Genomic DNA, 18006 nt, shown 5'->3' with positions numbered 1-18006 from the left:
CCCTTTAGATGACAATGGCTGTGTTTTAAACAGTTTACTGCATTCTTGGAGCTTCTAAGTTGGGATGACCTGCTGGGTTCTGACAGATCAACCAGCTCAGAAAGCAGGCTTCCCTGTCTTGGAAGAAAACTCAGCAAGTGGCTGTTTTAGATTTTTGCTTTTACTGTGCCAAATGAAGCTTGCAATGCAAATTGAATGGTGCTGTGTGTTTGGAAGCACTCCTATCACCCAGCTCTGACCCAAAAGCGAATTGGTGGGTTACAACCAATGGCTACAAGAATCCATTGTGAAATGAGATAGTGGTCTTGATCCAAGTACAGAAGCCCCAAACCTGGTGCTGATTGGCTTACGGATGGCGGGCGGAGGGAAATATCACCCATACTCTATGTTGGGGCGGAGCAGAGGAGAGGAAGCTTTTCTCTGGTTTGACTGATATGGGAGAACCTGTTACCCGTAGAATCCCGAGTCCAGAAGGAGGCTATTCGGCCCATTGAGTCTGCACCAACCCTCTGAAAGAACACCAAACCTAAGCCCACTCCCCACCCTATCCCCACAATCCCCGCCCAACCTTTGGACATGAGGGGAAATTTAGCGTGGCCAATCCACCTAACCTGCATGTCTTTGGACTGGGAGGAAACCGCAGCACCCGGAGGAAACCTACAGACAGCCGGAGAACCTGCGAACTATCTAAATTACAGATAGCAGCAACTTATCCTTGGCTTAATTCTGAAGCAGCATCTTCTTCACCCCCCCCACCACCCAAAATCATATGTGCAACAAACTATTTTGTGACCCACATCTATGTAATTGAGTGCTGGTTTAGAATGAACTCCGTTTGTCTTGTGGCCATTGGTGAACGTTCTTTTAACTGATGTTTCACGGAAGGATTTCTGTGCCTTCTGAGTTCTCCAGCCAGCATGCTTGTACCGTTAGGATAGCACGTGATTGCCAGAACATCTGGTTCTATAAATTACTAACTTGGGTTAATTTGCCCTCTCGGCAGTGGGCGAAGGTCACTGAAATCGGCACACTGTCACAAACCTCTCAATTTTCACCTCAGTGACTATACCACATAGCCGAGTATCTCCTATACACTAAACAACAGGCCGCCTTAACAAGATTGAACCGGCTTTTGTGTGTTTCTAAAACCGAATATCTCCTGTTCTCCACACAATCCAAGTGGATTCTCCAGGTTTCAATCATCTCTCCTGTACATGGTACAATAAAGCATATAAGGTGCTTGCTGCCTAATCCCCTTCCAATAAACACAGACAGAAAATACTTGTATTCCAATTCTCTTCCCTGCACTTCGTGATGCACGCACACAGATGTTTGTCTGTTTCAACAGTTAGTCATTCCCAGAACAGGTCGCTATTTGTCTCTCGGAGCACATAGCTTAAGGGGTGCCACTCCGAATCAAGTATAGCTGACCAGGGGTCGGTGTCTCACTCTTACTCGAGCCATTGGCACTTTTGGAAAGATTTGCAGGTTGACACTACAGTCATGTTAGGAACACACTTTCTTGGCCATCAGTCCTGGGTGGGACTCTACTGGAGCTTCTGGCTCAAATGCAGGGATGCTACCCACTGCGCCACAAGGCCTCCCTCAGCAAATATATTATGGGCCAGGGTTTAGAGAACCCCAAAGTGTATCATGGAGTTCACCTGGCCCACAACTTTCAATAGATTGTGGTATGGGGAGCACACGGCCCACTCTACAGATGTGGTACGGCAGAAATTGAAAAGTTTTTTAAAGCAAAACAATGTTTATTCGATGAACTCAAGTTAACCTTTTTAAAACATACAGTGAACAGCTTAGCAACCATTAATTCAAATACAACATCCAGAAGACTAAAAAAAACCTTTAAGCAGAAGCACATCAGGTTAAAGTCACTACTAAGAGCAGTTATTAGTTTTGAATCGCCAAAGGATCGATTTACATTCTTCAGATTACAGAGGGAGACTCTAATACACCTTCTGGCTGTGACTGCAGCTATCCAGCTCTGAAAACGAAACTAAAACACATCCTGCAGCAAACAGCCTAAACCAAAAATAAAAAGCTGACAGACAGCCCAGCTCCACCCACTCTGACATCACTGCAGTAATAAACACCCATTTTGTAAAGGTACTCTCACTACAGATATTTATATACACATTTATAAACACCCATTTCTTAAAGATACTCTCACACGATACCTCCCCCAGAAGAAAAAAAGAATAAACCATCAATTTCAAGATGGTTTCATTTTTCACTTTTTCACGATCTTTTAAGAAATGCACACAGTAAATATACTTCATCGTTTCAAAAAACAACACACGCGAACAGGTATAATAATATAGTCCATCTTTCTTTTGTTCTTCCTCCAACTGGAATTCTTCTCGATTGACATTCTGTTTGAACAACAAGGTCTCTGCACGATCTATCCATTTCTCTACGTCTCGGCATTTCTCTTTAAAGTCAGTTACTTTAGTTAATCTGATCACAGAGTTCCTTGTAATTCTCCACAACAGGAGCATTGCCAATCACAACTTTCAGGCAGTCAAATGCATGTAGAAACTCCGCTGTCCACTGAAATTTTCAACGTTTTTTCAGCAAGTCCATCAGTGGAGCAACCACGCTACAAAACTTTTGCACAAATGTTCGATCAAATCCACTCATGCCAAGGAATCACATTATTTCCCTTCGTCTTGAGGGTATCGGAAACTCCTCAATAACTGTTGTCTTCACATCCCATGTGGCTATTCAGTCCTGTCCATTTGTATGGCCAAGGAAAGTGACTTGGGCTCTTCCAAATTTACTTTTGGCCAGGTTTATCACCAAACCCGCCTCCTGAAGTCAATCGAATAACTCCATTAGATGTTTTAAATGTTCTTTCCATGTCTGACTGAAAATTACCAGTCGATGTATACCGCACAATTGGGTAATCCTGAAACGACTGTTAGTTAACTGTTGAAATGTGGCTGGTGCATTTTTCATGCCAAATCGCATAACTTTGAATTGGTATATACCATCTGGAGTCACAAAACCTGAAATCTCCTTCATCCTTTCGGGTAAAGCTACCTGTCAGTAACCTTTAAGTAAATCCAGTTTGGAAATAACAGCTGATTGCCCCACTTTCTCAATGCAATCCTCCAAACATGGGGTAGGATAAGAGTTCGTCCATGTAACTGCATTAACCTATCTGTAGTCCACACACAACCGTTGGGTACCGTCTGGTTTATGGACCATCACTATGGGTGAGCTCCATTGGCTGCAACCCACTTCAATTATACAATTTTTAAGCATACTCTCAATCTCTTTGTTAACCTGTGCCAATTTTAAAGGGTTAAGTCTGTATGGATGTTGTTTGATTGGAACAGCATTTCCCACATCTACATCATGTATAGCCATTTTAGTACTTCCCAATTTATCTCCCCAAATATGCCCATGTGATATCAATAACTCTTTCAGCTCAGTCCATTTTTCCTCTGGAAGGTAACACAACAATTTATCCTATTTTTAAGAACATCCTCACTTTCCAATTTAATTTGAGGTATGTCAAATTCCAAGTCATCTGGATTTGGTTCGTCACTTTCAGTTAGAATCATTAAAATCTCCTTTTTCTCTCCTTCCCTTTCAAAGTACCTATTAAGCATATTCACATGACACACTCGGTGAGTTTTCCTTCTATCTGGTGTATTTACCACATAATTCACCTCACTTAATTTCCTTTCAATCTGATAAGGTGCACAAAACCTAGCTTTTAAAGGTTCACCTACCACCGGTCACAATACTGAAACTGACAAAACTACGAACTTTGGATTTCTTGTCCGCTCCCGTTTCATCACATTTTATGCAACTTTTAAATGTTGTCTAGCCAATTCACCTGCTCTATTTAATCGTTCCCTAAAATTTGACACGTAATCCAATAATGTAATTTCCAATTTCTCACTCACCAATCTTTCCTCTTGCCTCATGACCAAAAATTAGTTCAAAAGGACTAAATTGGGTTGACTCATTAGGTGCATCCCTAATTGCAAACAGTACGAACGGAATTCCTTTATACCAATCCTCTGGATAATCGTAACAATAAGCCCTCAACATTGTCTTTAAAGTCTGATGCCACCTTTCTAACGCTCCCTGCGATTCTGGATGGTACGCAGTTGATTTAAATTGTTTCATTCCTAAACTATCCATAACTTCTTTGAATAACCTTGAGGTAGAATTTAATCCTTGATCCGATTATATTTCTGTGGGTAGTCCATATCTAGTAAAGAATTTAAGTTACTCCTCCACAATCTTTTTGGCTGTAATATTACGTACTAGAATAGCCTCTGGATACCTTGTAGACATATCCATTATAGTCAAAAGATTCCCACTTTTCGTTTTAGGAAGCAGTACTATGCAATCAATTAGGACACTTGTAAAAAGGTTCCTCAAATGCTGGAATGGGTATTAAGCGCGCTGGTTTTATCACTGCTTGAGGTGCCCCTATCACTTGACATATGTAACATGATTGACAACATTTAACTACATCTTTATGTAGTCCAGGCCAATAAAAATGTTTTTGTGTTTTAGCTTGAGTTTTCCTTATTCCCAAATGACCTCCCACTGGTACCTCATGTGCAACTCGCAACACCTCCTTTCTATACCCGACGGGCAATACTACTTGATGAACATCTGCCCACTTTTCATCTGCCTGCATATGTAAAGGTCTCCATTTTCTCCTCAAGACATCACTTTTACGACAATAACACTCTGGTATATACTCGGATTCCGTTTCCGTATATGCTTTTTGATACATCCGTTTTATTTCTATATCTTTTTGTTGTAACTCCGCCAATTTTCCTGAAGTAAAAATATCCGCCACATCCTCCACCTGTTCTTGTTCTTTTTCAACCATCTGATCAAAAATTGTTTCTAATAATTGCACTTCAACTTCATCTTCAATATTTGATTTCTCCTCTTGTCTTAACTTGTAACTTTGCAACCTTGATACTACACAATCCGGAAAAATCCCAGTATCCTTGTCCTTCAACACTTCAGTTGTCTGATTTTCCACTGGCTTATCAACCATAGTAGGCATCACTCCCACCTGCGATCCAGCTATATTATTACCCAAGATAAACTGTATTCCTGGACAAGATAGTTTCTCTATTACTCCTACTACCACTTCACTACTGTTCACTGGACTTTCAAACCGTACCTTATATAATGGAACACTACTCCTCTCACCCTGAAATCCACATGTTACTTCCTTTTCTGGCAACATTCTTCCCAGACTACATAACTCCTCATCTCTTAGCATTAAAGATTGACTGGCTCCCATATCTCTTAAAATTGTGACTTCTTGACCTACTCCTCCTGAAGTAAATTCTTTAAAGAGATCTGGCATCTTCTTATCAATTACCTCTTGATCAGGCTGTACAATCTTTTATACCTCCTTCGCTTCACTTGGGCCTTCCTTTACCACTTTAACAAACCCCACTGTCTTATCCTGTTTTACCACATCAGCCTTCCCAGTGCTTTTCTTCAACCACCAACACTGTGACTTTACATGGCCTAGTTTATTACAGTGAAAACAATTGAAATTTTTCATTTCTTTTCCACCCTCCTGGATTTTTAAAAAAATCTGTGGTACACTCTCCTTATTATCTCCCATCAGATCACCTTTACCTTTCCCACTTGAGTATTTCTCATATCCCCAGTTTCTATCCCTCACAGGCTGAACTGATGTCCAAAACCAAGCTTTGATTTATGAACTAACTAATAATCATTTGCCATTTCTGCTGCAAATCTCGCAGTTTTAAACCCTCTGCTCTTCCACATGAGTTCTCACTACATCAGGATTTGAACTTTTAAACTCCACCAAAAGTATAATTTTTCTGAGAGCTTCATACGTTTGATCTATTTTCAAAGCCCTTATCCGCCTATCGAAATTACTCTGTTTGAGCCTTTCAAACTCCATGTAAGTTTGACCAAATTCTTTCCCGAAATTTCTAAACCTTTGTCTGTAGGCTTCAGGCACTAGTTCATATGCACCCAAGATGGATTTTTTCACCTCCTCATACGACCCAGATACCTCCTCCGGTAGCGATGCAAACACTTCACTGGCCCTACCTACCATCTTTGTTTGAATCAGTAATACTCACATGTCCTGTGGCCATTTCATTTGTTTAGCCACCTTCTCAAATGAAATGAAAAAGGCTTCTATCTCCTTCTCATCAAAACTTGGTAATGCTTGGAAATATTTAAATAGATCCCCACCAAGCCTTTGACTATCACGCTCTTTCTCACTATCCTCCTCACTATCATCCAACTGTACGTTTCCCTTTACGCCTGCCAATTTTAACTGACTGTCATGTTTCATGGCCATTTTCTGAAGTTCAAACTCTCGCTCTTTATCTTTTCCCCTGATCTGTATCTCCCTTTTTCTTTATTTTTGTTCTGCTAGGACTATTCTTTCTGTTTTCCTTTCTTCTCTCTCTTTTTCCTCTCTCTCTCTCTTTCTCTTTCTTTTTCCTCTCTCTCTCTTTCTCTTTCTTTTTCCTCTCGCTCACTTTTGTATTCAAGCTGCTTTAATTCTTTCTCATGTTCCATTTGCTTAATTTGTAACTGAATTTTTGCCATTTCCAATGAGTCAAACTGTATCTCAGGTAACTTTAAATGCTTAGCCACCGCCATAATTACCTGATCTTTTCACATTTTGTCAGGTAATGTTAACTGCAATGTTTTTGCCAAATCTAACAGTCTGCTTTTAGTCTCTGTCCGTAAGGTATTGCGTGTGACCGTCTCCACACTCAAAAACTTCAGAGCCTCTGAAAGAGCCATTGTCCACAACACACTCCCTACTTAAACTGGAATACCACACCTGAAAAGGAACCACAATATGCTCACCCCTCACTGTCTTTAGGTTCACTAAGCCAATCCAATAGATAGAATTTTATCCCGCTCGAGTCCCCAATTTGTTATGGGCCAGGGTTTAGAGAACCCCAAAGTGTACCATGGGTGTTCACCTGACCCACAAATTTTAATAAGTTGTGGTATGGGGAGCACATGGCCCACTGTACAAGTGTGGTACAACAGAAATGGAAATGTATTTTTTAAAGCAAAACAATGTTTATTCTATGAACGCAAGTTAACCGTTGTAAAACATAGTGAACATCTTAGCAACCATTAATTCAAATACAACCCCCAAAGAATACAACACTAAGTAATTCTTAAGTTGTCCTTTTAATATCCAGAAGACTTTTTAAAAAGCCTTTCAGCAGAAGCACATCAGGTTAAAGTCACTACTAAAAGCAGTTATTAGTTTTAAATCACCAAAGGATCAATTTACATTTTTTAGATTACAGAGCGAGACTCTAATGCACCTTCTGGCTGTGACTGCAGCTATCCAGCTCTGAAAACGAAACTAAAACACACCCTGCAGCAAACAGCCTAAAACAAAAGTAAAAAGCTGACAGACAGCCCAGCTCCACCCACTCTCTGACATCACTGCAGTAATAAACACTCATTTCTTAAAGGTACTCTCACTTCAGAAATTTAAATACACACCCATTTATAAACACCCATTTCTTAAAGGTACTCTCACATGACAATACAGATGGAGGTTAATGGTAGATGTGTGAATGAACATCATACTGTTTAATGTTAAGCCTGCCTAGATTGACTGTTCATATTTCAAATGAGTCCAATTGGAAATCTGGAACATGAGTGGGAGAATAGTGTCTTCAGGTCAACAAAGGAATACATTTTTACTTGTTCTTTCATTCCTCCACACCACGCCACCCCACAAATATAAGGAGGCACTGGAATGATCTTAGATGCATGTGTGGTGTTTGGGAAACCAGGTCATCCAAAGTAGCACCCGAACTCCTAGACAATCACAGAGCAGCAACGTTGATCTCATTTGTGCTGAAATTTCTATTAAGTTTGTGCACGTGTTGAGTCAGGAGCATTGGATTGTTGCTGTTGCCTCATTGGTGGATGAATCCTAAACTGGAACACCCAGATCTCTTCACTTTTGCAACATCAAGACAGAGAAATGAAGGGTGGCATGTGGCGCAGTGGATAGCACTGGGACTGCGGCGCTGAGGACCCGGGTTCAAATCCCGGTCCTGGGTCACTGTCTGTGTGGAGTTTGCACATTCCCCCCATGTCTGTGTGGGTTTCACCCCCACAACCCAAAGATGTGCAGGTTACGTGGATTGGTCATGCTAAATTGGCCCTTAATTGGAAAAAAAAATTGGGTGCTCTAAATTTATATTTAAAAAACAGAGAAATTAAAATAAATGGGAACTGTCACTTTATGGCTGGTTTAGCTCACCAGGCTAAATCGCTGGCTTTTAAAGCAGACCAAGCAGGCCAGCAGCACGGTTCGATTCCCGTACCAGCCTCCCCGGACAGGCGCCGGAATGTGGCGACTAGGGGCTTTTCACAGTAACTTCATTGAAGCCTACTTGTGACAATAAGCGATTTTCATTTCATTTCATTTTTAAATGTGAATGGCGAACCTTGACCTTGGTACAAATCCTAAGAAGCCACTACCAAAATCGGAGATGTGGGTAGACCGGACACACGATGGTGGTCTTTGGACCTCATCATATTGTCCCTTATGGGCACCAAGCAACTCCTATAGGGGGACTCCTGGATCAGGGAATGACAATGGGATCAGCAGTCCTCACTAAACCATGAATGGAAATTGGGAGGAGTGGACATTGGTCAATATCCATCAGCATGAGGGTAATTACAGTGGGAGATCAGGGCAGGGGGATTTCAGTCCAAATGTCACAGTCAGTGGAGAACAGGTCCGGGCGTTACAGCTGGAGGTCAGGGTGGGCGGTCACTGTTGGAGAACAACAGTTGGGGATTGGAATGGGGTAATGGTGCAGATAAAGGTCGAGAGTAGAATCAGAGTCAAGCAGGGTGAGTTTATTGTTGGAGATCCGAGTGAGGGCTAACAGTCAGTGCAGATCAGGGTGGGGAAGTTACAATCTGGAGGATGGCATTACAAACATTGGGTTGGTGCAGTCAGAAATTGGGGCGAGGTGGATATAGGTGGTGATCAGGTTGGGAGGGGATTGGATTGGAGCTTACAGTTAGAGGGTGGGGGACAGTTGTGGGTATGGCAGTGGGGGTACAGCCAGAGCGTGGGAGGTCACAAATGGCAATCAGATTGGGGGCTTACAACTGGAGGTTGGGGCAGAACAGTCATCGTCCATGGAGAATGGGTGTGGGAGTCACAGCTGGAGGTCAGGGCCAGTGGTTGCAATCCAAGAAGGGGTGCAGAGGGTACAGTCTAAGAACCGGGTGGGAGTAAGTTAGTGGGGGGGGGGGGGGCTACAGTCAGAATTTGGGTTAGAGGTTACAGTTAGTGATTGGCATGGAGAGGGAGGGTACTGCTGGTGATGGAGTGGGGAGTACTGTCAGGTGGGGCTATTACAGTTGGCAGGAGGGAGGTTTAGAGTTTTTGGAAATGGGTGGCAGGGATAAAGGAGAGCGGGTTGGGGATTACAGTTGTAGCTCAAGGATGGGGGTAGCAGCTAGTGTAGATGTGGGTGGAGAGGTACAGATCGGGAGACTGTGAGAGCATAGTCAGATCGGGTGGGGGGAGCGTAATGGTTAGCAGAGATTGGAGTTGGGGTAACGGTTGGTATAGATAATGGGAGGGGAGGTTACGGGTGGGGCAGATCGGATTTGAAAGGTTACAGTCAATGGAAATGAGCTTGGGGCAGTCCAAGACCGGAGTAGGGATTAAAGTCAGTGGAGGGTTTGCAGCAGATGGAGATCAAGGTGGAAGGCAGTGTTACAATCTGAGAGCTGGTTGGGTTAGTCAGAGATTCGGATGGTCACAGTAGAGATTGGGGTGAGGGGGTCTACATAGTTCTTGATGGAGTGGGGGGGGGCAACACACAACAGGTAGGGGGCATTAGAGTTAGAGATTGGGGTGATGGGTTGCAGTCAAAGGTCTGGTGGGGATTTACAGTTGGATGCCAGGATTACAGTCAGATTGGGTTGGGGGTTACAGTCAGAGGTTGGAATGGGGAGGTTACAAACAGAGATTGTGGAGTCTTTAGGGTTGTTGAAGACTGGGGTGATGGAGGATACAGTCAGTGGAGGTGGCAACAGGTGGGCTTACAGTTGGCGAAGAACAGCGTGGTTTAATGGAGATCAGATAGAAATTGGGTTGAGGTTTAGTCAGTGGAGATCAGGATATAGGTTTACAGTCAGACTTGTGTGCAGGTTACAGTCAGATTGGGGTGTGGAGGATTACAGTCAGTGCTGATAAGGGCAAAGATTTGTGGAGATCCAGGTGCAGGATGAGGGACTACAGGAAGTGGAGATCGGAGTTGTGGGCTACACTCGGAGATCTGGGTGACTGAATACTGTACTGTTTATAGGGGAGAGGGAAGTTACAGTTGGAGATCAGGACCAGAGGTTTACAGTGAGATTGGAGTAAGGGTTACGCAAATCAGAATGGGCGTTTACAGGCATAGATTGGGACTGAGGTTATAGTGGATGGAGATTTGTGTGGAAGATTATAGTTGTTATAGATCAGGCTGAGGCAACAATCAGTGGAGATCAGGATGGGAAGTTACAGTTTGTGGAGATCAGGGAGTGGGTTTGGGGGCTACAGTCGGTGGCAAATTTGGTGACGGGCTAGGTGGCTACAGTCGGGGATGTAGGATAGTGGCCATTACCATTTGTGGAGATCGGGATAGGTGTTACAGTCAATGCAGATTGGATGGGGGTTACAGTCAATGGGAAATCAGGTGGTGGGGGGGTTACAGCCAATGGGAGATCGGATGGGGGGTTACAGCCAATGGGAGATCAGGTGGGGGGGTTACTGTCTGGAGATCGGGTGAGAGGTTACAGTCAGTGGGAGATTCTGTGGGGGATTACAGTCGATGGGAGATCAGCTGCGGGATTACAGTTTACGGGAGATCAGGTGGGGGGTTACAGTCGATGGGAATTCGGGTGGGGGGGCTTGCATTCAGTGGGAGAGGGGTGGGGGGGTTACAGTCGATGGGAGATCAGGTGGGGGGTTACAGTCGACGGGAGATCAGTTGGGGGGGGGTTACAGTCGATGGAGATAGGGTGGGGGATTACAGTTAGTGGGAGATTGGGTGGGGGGTTACAGCCGGTGGGAGATAGGGTGGGAGGGTAACAATTGACTCTCTTCTGAAGGTACAGTCAGCAGAAGTTATGTGAGGGGTTACAGTCGGAGTTCAGGTAAGGGGTTACCATTGGAGGTTAAGTGAGGAGTTATAGTCAGAGGTTGGGTCAGGGGTTGAAGTCGGCGGACGGTGGGTATGGGGTTATTGTCAAGGTCGGGTGAGAGATTACAATCAGACGTCAGTTGAGGGCTACAGTCAGCGGTGATGTGGATATGGGGTTGCAGTCTAAAGGTCAGGTGGGGGTTACAATCGAAGATTGGGGGGTTATAGACTGAGATGGAAATCAGTGTGGGCTCCATCAGGCTGAACACTGGGTGACAGCCCTCTGACCCCCACATCACAATGTAAACATCACATTTATATCAAAAGCAATTTGTCTGTGTCACCCATGAGTGATTAAGAACATTTTATTCCCGTTTGGGTAATTGATTGCATTTTCTGTAATCACATTCACACTGCATTATAGTTCCACCATGTGTAATTAATGTAATAGAGTTTCTAAGTTATATTTAATTAATAAACACAAACTAACTGATGGAGGGAGAACTGGCCTTACATTGAGCTACACACCTTAATAAGAGTGTAGCAAAGGTTCTGTCACTGCAGGGCCAGTTGAGTGTGCTGTTTATACAGAGCGTAGAGGGACACCTTGTAAAGGGTGCATCTTGAATGGTTTCACTGTGTGTTGGTGGGGACAGTGGACATAGTTGGGACACTGTATTGTTGAGTAGTGCGTTTGAAAGTGTTTGCAAAGATATTTTATTAGTTTCAAAAACACTTGCAAAGGAGAAGAAAGGCTTTCACAACATTTAGTTGCACTTTAGCTGTATAGCACTGTAAGCTTGACCATTTTTAAAGATTATAACTGATAAAAGTAACACCTCATAACTGTGTATATAAAAGTAATATTGTAAAAGGATAATGACAATGAGGCCACATTCATAATGTAAATCAGACATTTACTTCTATTGAGGTCCAGTTTCAAAAGTACAAACAGGAGCTCGCTCTCATGTCGTCAGCAGCCGGATAGTGACGGAGGAGGAATTGGTGTCCCCCCACCCGAACCAACTCTCCCCCCACCCCCACCAAATCTCCACCCCCACCCCCATCCAACCAACTCTCCCCCCACCGCCACCCAACCAACTCTCCCCCCACCCCCACCCCACCCAACCAACTCTCCCCCTACCCCCACCCCACCCAAATCTCCACCCCACCCCCACCCAACCAACTCTCCCCCCACCCCCACCAAATCTCCACCCCACCCCCATCCAACCAACTCTCCCCCACCGCCACCCAACCAACTCTCCCCCCACCCCACCCCACCCAACCAACTCTCCCCCTACCCCCACCCCACCCAAATCTCCACCCCACCCCCATCCAACCAACTCTCCCCCCACCCAACCCAACCAACTCTCCCCCTACCCCCACCCCACCCAAATCTCCACCCCACCCCCACCCAACCAACTCTCCCCCTACCCCACCCCACCCAAATCTCCACCCCACCCCCATCGAACCAACTCTCCCCCCACCCCCACCAAATCTCCACCCCACCCCATCCAACCAACTCTCCCCCCCACCCGCCACCCAACCAACTCTCCCCCTACCCCCACCCCACCCACCCAACCACTCTCCCCCTACCCCCACCCCACCCAAATCTCCACCCCACCCCCACCCAACCAACTCTCCCCCCACCCCCACCAAATCTCCACCCCCCCCCCATCCAACCAACTCTCCCCCACCGCCACCCAACCAACTCTCCCCCTACCCCCACCCCACCCAAATCTCCACCCCACCCCACCCAACCAACTCTCCTCCCACCCCCACCAAATCTCCACCACACCCCCATCCAACCAACTCTCCCCCTACCCCCACCCAACCAACTCTCCCCCTACCCCACCCAACCAACTCTCCCCCCACCCCCACCCAACCCAACCAACTCTCCCCCCACCCCCACCCCACCCAACCAACTCTACCCCCACCTCCACCCCACCCAACCAACTCTACCCCCACCTCCACCCCACCCAACCAACTCTCACCCCACCCCACCCAAATCTCCACCCCACCCCCACCCAACCAACTCTCCCCCAACCCCCACCCCACCCAACCAACCCTCCCCCTACCCCCACCCCACCCAAATCACCACCCCACCCCCCCCAACCAACTCTCCCCTCATTCCACCCCCACCCAACCAACTCTCCCCCCACTCCCACCCCACCCAACCAACTCTCCCCCTACCCCCACCCCACCCAAATCACCACCCCACCCCCACCCAACCAACTCTCCCCCCATTCCCACCCCACCCAACCAACTCACCCCCCACCCCCACCCCACCCAACCAACTCACCCCCCACCCCCCCCTTACCAACTCTCCCTCCACCCCACCCAACCAACTCTACCCCCACCTCCACCCCACCCAACAAACTCACCCCCCACCCCCACCCCACCTAACCAACTCTCCCCCACCTCCACCCCACCCAACCAACTCTCCCCCCACCCAACCAACTCTCCCCCCACTCCCACCCCACCCAGCCAACTCTCCCCCCTACCCCACCCCACCAAACCAACTCTCCCCCACTCCCACCCCACCCAACCAACTCTCCCCCCACCCCCACCCAACCAACTCTCCCCCCACCCCCCACCCACCCAACCAACTCTCCCCCACCCCCACCCAACCAACTCTCCCCCAACCCCCACCCCACCCAACCAACTCTCCCCCTACCCCCACCCCACCCAAATCACCACCCCACCCCCACCCAACGAACTCTCCGCCCATTCCCACCCCACCCAACCAACTCTCCCCCCACCTCCACCCAACCCAACCAACTCTCCCCCCCACCCCCACCCCACACAACCAACTCTCACCCCACCCCCACCCAACCCAACCAACTCTCCCCCCACCCCCACCCCACACAACCAACTCTCACCCCACCCCCACCAACCAACTCTCTACCCCACCCAACCGACTCTCCCCCCCAAACCCCCCCCAACTCTCCCCCCAACCCCCACCCGCCCACCCAACCAACTCTCCCCCCACCCCACCCCCACCCAACCAACTCTCCCCAAACCACAACCCCACCCAACTCACCCCCACCCAACTCTCCCCCCCAACCCCCACCCACCCACCCAACCAACTCTCCCCCTACCCCACCCCCACCCAACCAACTCTCCCCCAAACCACAACCCCACCCAACTCTCCCCCACCCAACTATCCCCAAACCCCACCCCCACCCAACAAATTCTTCCCCCACCCCACCACCCAACCAACTCTTTCCCCCCACCCCCAACCCCACCCCACCCAACCAACTCTCCCTCCCACCCCCACCCCACCCAACCAACTCTCCCCCCAAACCTCCACCCCAGCCAACTCTCCCCCTACCCCATCAACTCTCCCCCAAACACCCACCCAACCCAACCAACTCTCCATCCCACCCCCACCTAACCACCTCTCCCCCCATCCCCACCCCCACCCAACTAACTCTTACCCCTACCCCCACCCCACCAACTCTCCCCCCAAACCCCCACCCCCACCCAACCAACTCTCCCCCCAAACCCCCACCCAACCAACTCTCTCCCCACCCAACCAACTCTCCCCCAAACCCCTGCCCCACACAACCAACTCTCCCCCACCCAACTCTCCCCCCAAATCCCCACCCAACTCTCCCCTCCAAACCCCCACCCAACCCAACCAATTGTCCTCTCCACCCCCAGCCAACCAACTCACCCCACCCAACCAACTCTTCTCCCCCACCCCACCCAACCAACTCTTCTCCCCCACCCCACCCAACCAACTCTCCCCCCCCCACCCCCAACCAACTCTTCCCCCCCACCCCCAACCAACTCTTCTCCCCCACCCCCAACCAACTCTCCCCCCCCACCCCCACCCAACTCTTCCCCCCACCCCCAACCAACTCTCCCCCCAAATCCCCACCCAACTCTCCCCTCCAAACCCCCACCCAACCCAACCAATTGTCCTCTCCACCCCAGCCAACCAGCTCACCCCACCCAACCAACTCTTCTCCCCCACCCCACCCAACCAACTCTTCTCCCCCACCCCACCCAACCAACTCTTCTCCCCCACCCCACCCAACCAACTCTTCTCCCCCACCCCAACCAACTCTTCCCCCCCAACCATCTCTTCTCCCCCACCCCCAACCAACTCTCCCCCCCACCCCCACCCCAATCAACTCTTCCCTCCCACCCCAACCAACTCTTCCCCCACCCCCAACTCTTCCCCCCCCACCCCCAACCAACTCTCCCCCCCACCCCAACCAACTCTTCCCCCCCCACCCCAACCAACTCTTCCCCCGCCAACCAACTACTCCTACCTCTCACACTCTGCACCTCCACACCCAACTAACTACCCCCTCATCCAACTAACTACCCCACCTACCTCTCCACACCCTCACACCCAACCAACTACCCCACCTAACCCCCCACACGCCACACCCAACCTACAGAAGGATCATTTAAATCCAAAAAGTGTTTCTCTCCATAGATGCTGCCAGACCCGCTGAGATTATCCAGAATGTTCCGCTTTCCTTCCTTACATTTGTTTTCTTCCTTTTTGCCCATCTCTGCATCATTCCTTTACCTTCCAGCCACACTTGGTGGCAATTAAATTTGATGAGTGCAAGGGTGTCACTGTGCCCCCAGCTCACAGCATGTGACACGGTGACAACTTCAATCCTATGTAACAAATTGCAGTTTAGACTGTAATGTTAAGGTCTCCCAGGGCAGAGTGTGTGAAAGGCCTGCCGTGCAACATATAGACAGGTGAATGAACCTACTTCTAAACTCGTGTTTAGATAAACAGGAGCGGGAACAGAATGTGCAACTCTCACTATTTACATATTTTTAAAATAAGTTTATATAAACCTTCTGACCCTGGGCCAGCGTCTCATCCACAGAAAAAAGGTTTAGTGACACTTAAATGGGGAAACCTTTGTAGACTTGTTGCAAAATCCTTACCCCGACCTCTTAGGACTGTGGGGAAAGAACCTAGATTCATGAGGTTTCATGCAACCGCATCAACATTGCAACACGGTTGTGTGTGGATATCATGTCGAGGGATCAGTCAAGCACACTTCTCTCCTCACACTGAAGGTGGTCAGCACAGTGCGTTGCCTCACAAATCACCTGAGGCAGCAACTTTTACTTGGCCCGCCCCTGAGTGGCAGCAACACCCAGCTCTTTTATTTTAACAACATTAACTTAACTTTTCATCCCGCTACCGTGACCATGTCGGCTTTGTCCTTCGGAGCTGAGGCGCTGCTCCCTTCTGATTACTCCAGACAGAAGTGAGAGTTAACAGAGGGATACCGCCTCTTTTGTCAGCGGCACCACTTACAGCCTTTGGTCCTCAGCACTTAGAGCGGTGGAGCAAACCATGATATCTCACTGGGGCTGGGAGGGGGGGGGGGGGGGGGGTGGAGGATCAAAGTCACAACCTGTATCTTGTCACGTACTATATCTCGACTTTGTTCTTTACCTTCGCCATTCTTTATCTTGCATTGTTTGTTTTACCTTTAAAGGTTGGTGTCGTCATGGTAACACATGATACTTTGCCCTGTTTATGCACAGGGGACAGTACAGTCAACGACTGAAAAAGGTAAATGCTAATACTGCAGGCCCTTCAGCCCACTTAACTCATCCTCTTATATGGTCTCAGCTTGCATTTATATCGCACTTTAAGATAGTACAACCTCCCAGGGCACGACAAAGGAGCAAAACCAAACAAATATTGAGTCAAGAAAGGAGACGTTAGAAGAGGTAACATTAAGGGTGGCATGTGGCGCAGTGGTTAGCACTGGGACTGCGGCGCTGAGGACCCGGATTCGAATCCCGGCCCTGGATCACTGTCCATGTGGAGTTTGCACATTCTCCCCATGCTGCATGGGTTTCACCCCCACAACCCAATGATGTGTAGGGTAGGTGGATTGGCCACCCTAAATTGCCCCTTAATTGGGAAAAAAATTATTGGGTACTCTAAAAAAATGTTTAAATGAGGTAACATTTGCACCACACAAGTGCCAATGATAATCTTCAACAAGACAGAACCTCTAGTTTAACAACATTACCATCACTGAATCTCCCAACATCAGCATTCTGTGGGGTTACCATTGGCCAGTAACTTAACTGGACTAGCCATAGACTGTGGCTACAAAGCAGGCCAGAGGTTGGGAATTCTGCATCATTAGAGAGGGTATAGAGGAGCTTTACGAGGATGTTGCTGGGACTAGAAAATTGCAGCAATGAGGAAAGATTGGAGAGGCTGGCGTTTCTCTCCTTGGAACAGAGGAGGCGGGGGGAGATTTGACTGAGGTATACAAAATTGTGAGGGTCCTGGACAGAGTGGATGCGAAGGGCCTATTTACTGTAGCAGAGAGGTCAGTGACTAGGGGGGCACAGATTTAAAGTGACTGATAGAAAGATTAGAGGGGATATGAGGAAAAATGTTTTCACCCAGGGGTTGGGGAGTCTGGAACTCACTGTCTGAAAAGGGAGTGGAGGTAGAAACCCTCAACTCATTTAAAAGGTGGCTGGGTGTGCTCCTCAAGTGCCGTTATCTACAGGGCTAAGGACCAAATGCTGGAAAGTGGGATTAGATTGGGAGGCTTAATTTTTGGCCAATGCAGAGCTGATTAGCCAAGTGGCCTCTTTCTGTGCAGAAAATCTTCTAAGATTCTATGATTAACCCAAAGCCCTTCCACTACATACACGGCACAAGTCAGGAATGTTATGGAATATTCTCCACTTGCCTGGATGAGTGCAGCTCCAACAACACTCAAGAAGCTCAACACCATCCAGGACAAAGCAACCAAGTCGATTGGCACCCCATCCAAAAACA

This window comes from Scyliorhinus canicula, chromosome 2 (genome assembly GCF_902713615.1).
Source record: "Scyliorhinus canicula chromosome 2, sScyCan1.1, whole genome shotgun sequence".
In the NCBI taxonomy this organism is placed as follows: Eukaryota; Metazoa; Chordata; class Chondrichthyes; order Carcharhiniformes; family Scyliorhinidae; genus Scyliorhinus; species Scyliorhinus canicula.
The sequence above is the reverse complement of the archived record's forward strand: the minus strand, read 5'-3'. Positions refer to the sequence as shown.